Consider the following 11174-nt stretch of genomic DNA (forward strand, 5'->3'; position numbering starts at 1 on the left):
AGCATCTTCTTGAGCTTGTTGGAATTCTTCATACTCATACAGGGCATTATTGTACACCACCTTTGGACTCTCATATTTCCTCTCAAATATGAACTAATTTTTCCTAAACCATATTTTTCTTAAAACACACACTACCTCTCCCAGCTTCTACATATATAAACCCGAGGACAGTCTCTCACATACATGACTGAAATCTTCCTCTACACTATTCCACTTTTGTAGCACACTTAGTTGTTCTGCCCAAGCATCAGATGCAGCCCCACAGCTCCACAATGCATGACATGTTGGTTCCTTTGTTGCTCACAAATAGGACATAAGGCTGAGTCAGTTACTCTTCTATAAAATAGATTTCTCTTCATGGGTATTGCCTCATTAATTACTTTCCAGATGAGAATCTTAACTGAATGTGGCACTCTAATCTTCCATATGCTTTGACATCCTGGTTTAGCTCGATTAATGTCTAATTGCTCTCCCACCATCTGCTTCTTCTTCTGTACTGCTAAGCAATATGCACTATTTACACTAAACATTCCATTTCTGCTCATCCCCCAAAGTAGTTTATCTTCAGATCCTAACTTGCTTAGAGGTAGACTACATATGGTTCTTGCTTCTTCTTCATTCATCACTTGGTGGATTAGCTCTTCATCCTAGCTCTTATCAAGGTCATTAATCAGCTCACTAATAGTTGCATCCTAGTCCAAAACCTTCACTGGTGATTGCACGTGAAAAGTACTCTGAGTAGGCAACCAATTATCCTCCCATATCCTAATTTTTACCTTGTTTCCAACTCTCCATCTCATACCTGCTTTAACCAGAGGAATTAACCCCCAAATACTCCTCCAAAGATAATATGGGTTTGTCCCTAACCTTGCCTTCAAAATGTTCCCATCTTTGTAGTACTTTTCCTTCATTATCCTTACAGTCAGAGAGTGAGGATTATTTATGAGTCTCCATATCTACTCGGACAACAAAACTTGATTAAAAAAATCTGTCCCTAAAGCCCAACCCTCTTATACTCTTCGACTCCCCTACCTTTTCCCACCTTTTCCATTGTATTTTCTTCTCCTAATCCAGTTTACCCCACCAAAACTTTGATAGTAGAGATGAGATTTTTGTACACAATCTTTTTGGAAACTTAAACACACTCATAGCATAGGTTGGTATTGCTTGAAGGATCGATTTGATGAGTACTTCTTTCCTTGCTTGTGACAAAAGCATATTCTTCCAATTATGAATCTTATTCCATATTCTTTCCTTAAAGCCCCTAAAATAATTGTACTTAGATCTGTCCACCATTGTGGGTAAACCTAAATATTTTTCCAAATCTCCACTTGCTCTAGCCCTTGACTTTCTTAGTATCAATTCTCTAGTATCTATTCTTGTGTTTCCATTGAAAACTATTGAGATTTTTTGCAGTTTCAGCCTTTGTCCTGATGACCTTTCATAAATATCCAACAGTTTCACCAACCATTCCCAATCTTCTAGAGTTGCTTTGCAAAACATGATGCAATCATATGCAAAAAGCAGATAATTTAATCTAGTTCTCTCTCTTGCTATTGAAACCCCTTTGATCCACCTTTGTCTTTTTGCATTATTAATCATAGCAGTGAGACCTTCAACACACAAAAGGAAAAGATAGGGGGATATTGGATCCCTTGTCTTAGTCCTATTGTGGGATTAATGACATCTCTTGGCTGTCCATTTATCAGAATTGAGTAATGGACAGTACCTACACACTGCATTATTAGTTTTATCCACTTCTCTCCAAAACCCAGTTTCTTCGTAATACCCCTCAAAAACTTCCACTTCACTCTATCATATGCTTTTGTCATGTCTAATTTAATTACCATGCTACCCTATTTCTATTTTTTTCTAGATTGTATAGAATTTAAAACTTCATAGGTTGTAACTATATTATCTGTTATGAGTCTTCCTGGGATAAAAGCACTTTGATTATAGGCAATCACCTCTGGCAGAACGTGTTTAAGCCTATTAGCTATTGTTTTTGTAATGATTTTATACAAAACATTCCATAGGCTAATATGCCTATACTCTCCAACCCCCTCGGAATTTTGTTTTTAGGAATCAAGACTATATGTGTCGCATTTAAGGATTTATCTAACCTTCCACCATTTAAAAAATCAAGAACAACCTTGCTTACCTCATCACCCACAAGACTTCAATAAGATTGGTAGAAACAAGCCCCAAACCCATCAGGTCTTGGGGATTTTAGAGGGGCCATATCTTTTAAGTGCTTTTTCTACTTCAGCTCTTGTAAACTTTTTTTGCATTTTGTTGTTCATTGCCTTTGTTACTCTACTTTCCACCTCACCTAAGCATTCCATAACTACCCCAACTTCAAGACTTGAAGATATGTAAACCTCCACACAGTGATCGTGAAAAGCTTTCCTTATACCTGCCTCTCTTGTTCTAAATTGATTATGAGAGTCACATATCTTCATTATGCTATTATTCTTCCTTTTTTGTATAGCACAAGCGTGAAAGAATCTAGCATTTCTGTCTCTTTTTTGTACCAATTACTCTTGGCCCTCTGTCTCCATTTCATATTTTATTCCTTTAATAATTTGCCAACTTCCCTCTATAATTGCTTAATCTCTACCACATTACCAGGGCCTTCTTCTTCTTGTAACCTTTCTAACATATTAGACTTTTCTCTTATAATAGCTTCATTAACTAGTGCTCTTCTTCTATTCCACCTTGTTAGTGCCACACTACACTGCACTAGAGACTCCTAAACCTTTGCCATTGCTGCAACTGGTCTAGCTTTGACCTTCCACTCATTTTCAATAATTCTTGCACACTCTTCATCATTGAGCCAGCTAGCTTCAAATCTAAATTACCTCTTTTTTCTTCTCCATGACTGCCACTTCCCTTTACATGACATAAGTGAAGGTCTGTGGTTTGAGCATCTTGCCACTAAACCTTCTATTTTACTCTATGAAAACAAGTCTCTCCATTCTACGTTGTCAATAATCATATCCAATCTTTCCTTTATGAAACCTTCCCCCTCCTGATTGTTACTCTATGTAAAAGGATCCCCTATATATCCCAGGTCAAATAATTGATTATTCTCTAAAACCTCCCTAAAACTTACCATCTAAGTCTCAGGTCTTACTGACCCTTCCCACCTTTTCCCTGTTCCACAAAATCTCATTAAAATCTTTTGTAATGCACCATGGTACATTTCCTCTTAGTTTGATTGTTGATAATAATTCCCATGACAAAGGTCTCTTACTAGTCTTAGGGTATCTATAAAAACCTATCCAAAGCTATTTCTTGGATTAATTATCTACACTGAGCCAACCACTAATATGTCTTGTAGAAAAATGATGAAGTTCAAAATTAACATGTTGTTTCCACAAAATTGCCAAAACCCCACTCCTTCATATCGAATCCACCCGTAGACATCCTTCAAAACCTAACTTCCTTCATAACCCTTTTAGCTTTGACTTCTGTAGTAAGATTTCCATTAAGAAAATCATCTCGTGACACTTATTCATTGTGAATACTAACATTCATCTTATACAAAACATGAAACATTGAATCAGATCAGGCTACGATTGGTTATTGAACTAAACTTAACTTCTCTAAATTCATTTAAAACCAATCATTGATGGGATCCACTACTTTTTTAATTTTCCATAAAAAAATTAAACTCATCTCAACCTATTTCATACATTTCAACCTAAAAAATTAAATCTATCTCAATCTGAAAAAGTTAAACTCATCTAATAGGACCCATAAAATACTATTATTCACAACTCAACTTAACTCATCTCAACATCCAAATATAGCCTCAATCTAATTGATTCCATTTAATATTTTGGATCCGAAATATATAAATAAGATCAAATTGACCCTCAATTTGAAAAGATCGAGTCATCAAAAGTGAGCCGCATTGTCCCTTCAATATCATATAAATATTTTAAGGTATGATGTTAAAGAATTAAGATATATGATGTGACACATTGTTTTTAAATAATAGGAATGACAAACTTTGGATGTGGCTAGCTATTGAATAGACATCAAAGTTAATATGATATATATGTTTCTTCAAAATCTAAAATTTAAACCATTAAATTCAAATAATTTTTAGGGGTCATGTATCATCAGTTAAAAACCAATGATTTCTGTAATTTGCAGTATGTAGGATTGTTATGCAATATCTGGACTTCCTCGCCATTAATAAAAAGTACTATCTATTTATCATTGCTTAAAAAAAAAAAAGAGAGAGAGAGAAAAAATGTTTACCATACATTTAATGTACACTAATTGTTGGGCATGTGCTTGATTCCTCATTTTTTATAATTGATCATTTTCAGCAACAAAAAAATTTATTGCAAACGAATGTGAAAATCCAAAAATGAAAACTTAAAAAAAATTCATGTTATATATATTACAAGCAAAGTGTGTAAATAGTTCCACAATATTGATATAAATAAATACAGAAGCTAAAAATTGTCTATCTAGAAGACTCATCCAACAAAACAACAAATTCTTTAACTCACTGATCGCAACGTAAACGAAAGCAACATTATACTAAAAGCCCATTTCTACCTGTGTTTCAAATGGTGTGATATTCCATAACAAATTGTTGGTTGCAAAAAGAGAGAATATTATCATCAACCACTATATCAAATCCCACACCCTACATGTCAATCGATTTACATTTAAAATTTTTCCCTCCTCGTTGAATCAACCGACAATTTGAAGTGAGAGAGAGAGCGCTTGAGGAGAGAGAGAGGTCAGAGAGAGACCTTAAGAAGAGTGAGAACACTTGAGGGGAGAGAGAGAGAGAGAGATGAGAGAGAAAGCTTGACGAGAGAGAGAGAGATCTGAGGAGTGAGAGAGCTTGATGAGAGAGAGACGTAGAATGAGAAAGAGAGCTGATGAGAGAGAGAGACGTAGATGAGGGTCTGACATTATAAAAGAAATAAAAAATAAAAAGTGTGTATAGTGTGGGATCCAAACAGTTGTTGATGCATAACAACTCTCTGCAGAAAAACCTCATAATATTATCCAAAATCATACCATCTCGTTATGCCAAAAGCATACAAATGTGTATGACCTAATTCAATATTTATAAGGATAATTTTATTGGACCTAAATTATAGTTGATGGGCCATATTTGTAAACCCAATTTCAATCTATTAGATAATTTTGAATAGATCAAATGCCTAGAAATTTATGTGATAAATTATGGGTTTTTCTATTGAGCTCGATAATTTGGTTTAAACTCAATTAATATTTATGGACAAGCGGGTCCTATTTAATTGGTATTGGGCCTAACAATTTATTTATAAGTCCAAAAAATACTATTGAACGAATTGGACTCAATATTGAATTTAATATCGAGCCAGGTTACTACATGACACAACCCATTAAAATGGATCTAATCCATGCATGTATGTTTAAAGACCAAGACCTAAGGCCCATAGAAAAGGCCCAAGCCGGTTATCCAAAATTCAGACCCCTAATTTAGTCTTCCACTCTTTACACTATCTTCAGGGTGATTTCTTAGTCTAGAAAATTACGACAATCAGATTGCCGATTTACCCCGTTGAAATCACAACTCTCTTCCTCCCTAATATAGCTAGGGTTGCTACATGTGTGTCACAACCCCACCCTAACTTAGGACAAGGTCGTGACCCTTTACTCGTTCTTTCCTTATTATTATTATTGGTACTATATATATATTTTTTTTCGATGAATGTAATAAGGGATATGCGTAAGCATGTCATGCATGTACTCTGCACTTCTGGTTTAAAAGAAAACACCTGATAGACGATCTGCTCAGTATCTTACATAAAGGACTCTCAAAGTCCAACATTCATTCATCAAACATAACTAGTTCTAAATAAGAGGGGACTCAGTCCCTATAACATATACAAAAGGTGTTAAACTATCGTATGTGGGGTTACCATCACCCTACCATAAAAGTTTCATCATTACCATCACCCTACCATAGTATTTACATCATGCCTAAAGACATACTGTCATATTGTCTCAAAGTTAAGCCAACAAATGTCCCAACATGGGACCCATTGTCAAAACGTAAAAACATAAACCATTATCATCAAAATTGAACTGACAGGGAAACTCTAAGCATCGGCCCCTCCCTCCTCGGTAGTGCCTGGCTCCACAGCCTCTTTATCCATACCTGGACGTTTAAAACATAAACACAAAATGAGTCTAATACTCAGTAAGCAGTACACCATGCTGTTAACTTATTAATCACATAAATTTCTTTTGAAAACATGCATACATAAACATTGCTAGTTCTTGATAATGCTTTCATGCATAAATAGTTTAAGGAATAACTATACTTTCATGCACAAATGATTTAAGGCATAACTATACTTTCATTCATAAACGGCTTAAAGCATAACTATACTTTCATGCATATACATTTCTAAGAAATGACTTTACTTTACGTTTCACTTTTTTTGGCCGGTACACACTATTACGCCCCGTGTGTTGGGGTTAGCGGTCTTTTGGACCCAGATTCCTCTTGCGGCCACAAGTTGGGAATCCCTTTCATGGGGGGCAGCACTGAGTGCACTACCAATACTACTTACCCAGCATTGCAATCTGCCCATTCCTTTGGAGCCCTTTCATTCATATGGTTGTTACGTACTTTCATGCTTTCATACCTTTTCTTTCCTTTCTTTGCAGTCAAACATTTTCATTATCTTTCATTAGTCCAAATGCATATGCATTTCTTTGAAAAAGTGTTTCATGTCATGCTATATGTAGATAAGGTGTAGTTATTTAAGAGAGCATGTATAAAAATTTCATGATGCATTACCTTATACACATATACACAATTATACTCAATAGGGTGCTTAACAAGGGCTACCAAGAAAGGCTTGCACATAATATTTATACATTTTTCTTTCTTTAGAAGAATATTTGAAAAGAGAGAGAGAGAGAGAGAGAGAGAGAGAGAGAGAGAGATTCTTTCATAGGAGGGCTTTGTGTAAGGAGCATGATTATAGCTACTTACCTCGATGCTTTACAAGTAGGTTCCTTGAATCTTGAAAATAAACTCCTATTCAATGAAATTGGATAAACATATTAATATTCATTACACATAAGCTTACTATCCGACACCCCTACACGCTCACTTAAATTCCAAATTGGAATTAAAGTGTGTTCCTTAACCCCTTTAGCTACATACATGGCACTAACTCAAGCATTAATATCCTCATTCCGATTTTAAAGAGACACATGAAAGTACATAACTTGCTTGCTGTCCTTTTTTAAATGCCATCGTTTTCTATATAAAGGATAAATAGAAATCATAGGTTAGGAATGTATAGATGGTAGAGATTTATTTGAGAATGGAAGGGAACAAGGAAGTGCTACAAGTCTGGAATTTTCATTTAAAGATGGCATTTGATAGCTTTGTAACATCATATGGAAGGTAAGTCCAACAAAAGGGCCAATGCCCATAAGAAGTTTGATTTTTGTCACTTGTTCTTCAATGGTTTTTCATATTAAAATTTAATTTTGGTTGAACAAAAGGGTGAAATTGAACAAGGGATGAAATGGGTTAGTTTAGGCTTCAAAACATAACATATTTCAGAGATTCTGCAGTACATGGGTAGCTAGCAAGTCTTAATACATTCATGATCTTAAACATCCCTCTCTTAACCAAAATCTCAACTACATAATTAAGCAATATTAGAGTTGTAGAAACTTAAGAAAAGCCTCATATATTTTCTGAAAACATAGCATAATTAAAAGGGTACAACATTTGGCAGCTTAAAATTCCTAAAGTAAGCTTACTAGTTTAATCTAGAAATTCTTAGTGCTTACTTAGGCCATAAACTTGAGGAAAGTATATCTAAAATTATAAACCTCAACTCCATTAATTTAACACAAAAAGACATAATTAAAACATGACTTAGACTAAAAAAAGCACAAGAAAGGATTACAACAAGATGCCTTGTAGAACACACGGCTGGAACACAAAACATGGCATAACACACTCGGCATCATTATACATATATACATATATCAAAGATTAATTATCATCACTTATGACTAACCAAGTTAAATAGAAAAATACCAATTTCGAAGGATAGGAGAATACAAGGCAAAACAGCTTCAATATACTCGGTTTTGCCAAAAAGTAGAGCATAGATGTTTGTCAACACATACACAACAACTAAAAATTAAGATCCAAACTAAAACAACTCAATGGGTCTCCAAATTCAACAAAAACCGAGTGGGTCAAGTTAGGGTTTTTACCTTTGGGTAAATCCTTTCCAAAACACGAAAATGGTGAAGATGAAGGTAGATTCGGCTTAGGAAAATATAGGGCACACAAATCCCTTGACTAGAAGTCCAAACCGAAGCATTAACAATCACAAAAAGGAAAAGCCACTTGATTAAACCATGCCTAATGTTTCGAAATACGCAAGGGAGAAGATTTAAGGTATTCTTACCTTGCTATTTTCTTCTTGAGGAGAAGGAAAAATAGATGCTTGGCTTGAGATTGGAAGAGAAATGAAATGGGAGAGTAGTGGGTTGGTTGCACGGTGAGGGCTGGAAGAGTTCTCTTCCTTTCCTTGTTCTAGAAGTCGGTGGGTGCAAGAGGAAAAAGAGGATTTGTTTTCTTGTCTCTTGGAAGCCAATGTGTAGGAGAAGGAAATGAGATTTAATTGGCTTATTGAGGAAGCTACGGGTTTAAAGGGAGAAAAGTCAATGAATTTGATCAACCTTATCCCATAAGCTAGGGAATGAATGGTGGAGATTAAATGTGGGGAGATATTTCATTTACCTACCCATCCAATGGTAAAAAGAGTTTGGGCCATTTATTGAGTAAATAAAATTAAAGTGCTTGAAAGAAAATATTGTAAGGTCATAAAAAAATCATACCCTTAAATTATTTAATAGCCCACATAAAAATAAAAGCACACTCATCTTAAAATAAAATAATAAAATAAAAGTCTTTATTTCAAAATATTTAACTTAAAGAATTAATGAATAACATAAGGACCTACATAGTAGGGTTCGGGTATTACAATGTGTGTGTGTGTATATATATATATATATGCACTATACGTTCGTCCCCTTATCACAAACCTAGGGTTGCCACACCAGGGCCTTAGGCCATAACCCAAACTCCTCCGCGTCTCTTTCTAGAGCTGAGCAAAAACTTGAAAACTCGACTCTAAATTTGATTCCGATAAAACGGAGTTATTGAAATGACTTTGAGTCCGATCCGACTCCGACTTCTACTTTGAATCTAATTTCGATATTGTGCATATGTTATAAAAATATATATTTATCTATATATTAATATATACTAGTATAGTTATATAGTTATATAACTAGAATTTATATATTTAAATTCAATAATATACTAGTATGCGCTAATTATTATAAAATAATATACTTATACTATAATATAAATAAACTAATAATAATTAGTATACGTAAATATCATAGTATTACAAGCATACATAATGAAGTATAGAAATAAGTTAGACACTAGTATTTACATAAGTGTAGAATAATAAGTTAATAACACATATTAATATACTAAAGTATAATAACATGCAATTAAACATTAGAAATTTTAATATATAATTAAGTTAGAAATAAGTTAAATATTAGTATAATAACGTGTAATTATACACTATAGTATAAATCTTGTATAGAAATAAATTAGGCACTAGTATAAAAATAACTAGTAAGTCTAGTATAATAAGTTAATAACACATAATACTAATTTATTTAAATAATAACATGTAATCAGACACTAGAAATAAGTTATAAATAAGTTAGACAATAGTATAATATAATAACATGTAATATTATAATATAATAATATGTAATTAGACATTAAAAATAATATGTAATATTATAGTATGATAACATGTAATTAGACATTATAGTATAAGTTTAGTATAAAAATAAGTTAGATATTAGTATAGAAATAAATTAACAGTGAATGATTTAGTTTTAGTTTTTAATTATTTGGAAAGATGAAATTTGAAAGCCCACAAAAACTCTTTTTTAAAATGGGCTAAATATGAAGCTAAAAAAAATCCAAAGCTGAAAGCCCAAATCCGACTTGGAGTCTACACAAGTGGAAGTCGGATCTGAGCCTATACAAGTCGGTGCTCACCCCTATCTCTTCCCTCAACCATAGCACACGTCGCCCCAGCCACGTTGGAGAACGAACCACGGTTGTACTGTAAACCACTCGGTTAAACACCTTTGTTTTAGTAACCACCCGACAACCTCACGGCGACACCTCTTGCATTGCCTCAAATAGCCTACGGTGATAGCGTAAAACCTACTGCACATACTATCATCTCCCTATGCAAGCATCTCGTCGTCTCAAGTCGCACCACACGGACGAGCACCAACCATTGAGCATGAAGAATTCATATTAGTTCTTGCGAGTGTTTGTGGTGCAACAACACAACCGCCACTCTCACGGCAAAAACAACACCCTCCAAGAAGACCAATGCCACTACACTATAATTTTCTCTCTCCACCACATGCTCCTCCACACAAAGCCAAGTTGTAGCCATCATAAACAACCAACATAAAAATCCCTTATTTTCCCATTCTAAAATAGAGAACGCTAGCCCTTCTCTCCCTCGTCAGAAGCCATCACTGGGAGCCATCACAAAATACGTCAACAGTCACATAAATCAGTGACTAGTCACCCTCCGTCATCTCGCGACGCTATGGTAAGCCCCGATGAGCTCTTACTTTTCTTCTCTTTCTTCCACGTGTTTTTGTCTCTAAGTTGACGGCAACAGATAGTTCCTCTCTCTAAGTGCTCTCCCATCACCTTTGTCATCGTAGATCTTAGCCGCTACCATGATTTTTGGCTATTGCCACTTCTGGTTCCATCGCACGTTTCTTCTCCCTCGATGAGTTTCAGCCCCATGCTTTTGTGATTTTGAAAGCAAACTTTCATTTGTTTTAGCCTTCCAAAAATGCAGCCACACATTAAATACTACTTAACTACTCTTTAATCCTTTGCCATGTAGCTTTCCCGTATAACATATTGAAAATTATTTTTATGGGTTATTACGTTGTTGTGTTTTGAATGTAAGCTATGGCAGATATGTGTCATTTGGATAGTGAGTTGAGTTGAGATGAAAGTTGAAAGTTAAATAAAA

This window comes from Juglans microcarpa x Juglans regia, chromosome 2D, assembly GCF_004785595.1.
Source record: "Juglans microcarpa x Juglans regia isolate MS1-56 chromosome 2D, Jm3101_v1.0, whole genome shotgun sequence".
Taxonomy (NCBI): Eukaryota; Viridiplantae; Streptophyta; class Magnoliopsida; order Fagales; family Juglandaceae; genus Juglans; species Juglans microcarpa x Juglans regia.